The sequence below is a fragment of the Bos grunniens genome, chromosome 2 (assembly GCF_055505025.1).
Source record: "Bos grunniens cultivar Pamir isolate PY7600 chromosome 2, Bosgru_T2T1.0, whole genome shotgun sequence".
In the NCBI taxonomy this organism is placed as follows: Eukaryota; Metazoa; Chordata; class Mammalia; order Artiodactyla; family Bovidae; genus Bos; species Bos grunniens.
Window position 1 is genome coordinate 10,273,668 of NC_141166.1, and position 1,454 is coordinate 10,275,121.

At 50.3% G+C, this 1,454-nt stretch overlaps 1 pseudogene; it reads right to left on the reverse strand.

The window, feature by feature from the left end:
* LOC147377453 (eukaryotic translation initiation factor 3 subunit K pseudogene) lies at nt 1-623 on the reverse strand (annotated as a pseudogene).
* Between the last annotated feature and the right edge of the window lie 831 nt (nt 624-1,454).

Sequence of the window (1,454 nt, forward strand, 5' to 3'; positions counted from 1 at the left end):
TTACTTGGAGGAAGCCATGATGCTGGACACCCTGTCAGTCTATCTTCTCCATGACATTCTTGGGCTTAATGCTCTCTTCCTGGCTACAGATGGAGATCTTGTCTAACTCGTTGGGACTCCAGCCATACTGCTCATTCACATCTTTAGCTTGCTGCCTGTCAGATCCCCTAGCATCTCGGCCAGCAGCCAGAGATTGATGTGCTGATAAGTGATGCCCACGACATGGCAGATTTTGGACAGAGTCTTCAAAGCCAGTTATACCTTTCAAGAGATCCATGTTTTTATCCAGGGCTTACCAGAAGGACTGGAAGTGGCAGGTCCCCAGCAGGTCTCTGAGGGACAAAATCTGCTGGGTGGGCCATTCTTCCTGCTGCACTTGCACAGCATGAAATCGGTGTGGGGAAGGTTGGTGAGGGCCTTTAGCAGGATCTGGGCAGTGACCGTGGTCTGGAGAAAGGCTGGGTACAGCTTCAGCACAGCCAGGTTGGCTTCAGATCATAAATATTCTCCTTGGCCTGCGTCTCCACACAGTGGTCCAGGGTGGCCAGGTTCTCAAGATTGTGCCTGTCCATCCCCTCGAGTCACTTCTCCACGTTCGCTCTCATCTGCTCAAACATCACCATGACATCTGTCGCCTCCCACACTAGGGATGGAGCCGAAGACCCTGCCGGGCTGCATCCTCAAGAACTGGAGAAGTGGGGAAACTGATCTTTAGAGAGAAAAAGTGATTGACCCGCGGTCCTATGGCAAATTGGTGGCCTTGCTGAGAGGAGAACTCAGGTCTCCTGGCTCTGAGACCTGGCTCTAACCTGCTCCCCTAAGGGCAGCTCTGCCCTCCAAGGACCGACAGGGCTAGCTGCGGTGCTCAGCTGAGCTGGGTGTCTCGACCTTCACATCTGGAGAGGGGACCTAGAATCAAAATGTAGAGAAAGATCCTGGTCCTGAGAATGGAGATGGTATAGTAATAGTAACAGTGATGAAGAGGAGGAGGAAAATTAGAACTTTTCTATTGTGCTCGGTTGCTTCAGCCGTGTCCGACTCTTTGCAAACCCATGGACCATAGCCCTCTAGGCTCCTCTGTTCATGGAATTCTACAGGCAAAAATACTGAAGTGGGTTGCCGTTTTTAGGAAGTTCAGTTGTTGTTCAGTCTCTAAGTCATGTCCGACTCTTTGTGACCTCCGTGGATTTCAGCACACCAGGCTCCTCTGTCCTCCACCATCTCCCAGAGTTTGCTCAAATTCATGTCCATTGAGTCAGTGATGCTATCTGACCATCTCATCCTCTGCCACCCCCTGCTCCTTTTGCCGTCAATCTTTTCCAGCATCAGGGTGCTTGACATCTGTTTCCTTGTGTATTTCTCACCACAGCCTTATGAGGTGGATAGTCTTCCCCCTATTTAACAGATTAAAAAACTGAGCTCAGAAAGGTTAATTCACCTTTGAATTGTTTGAG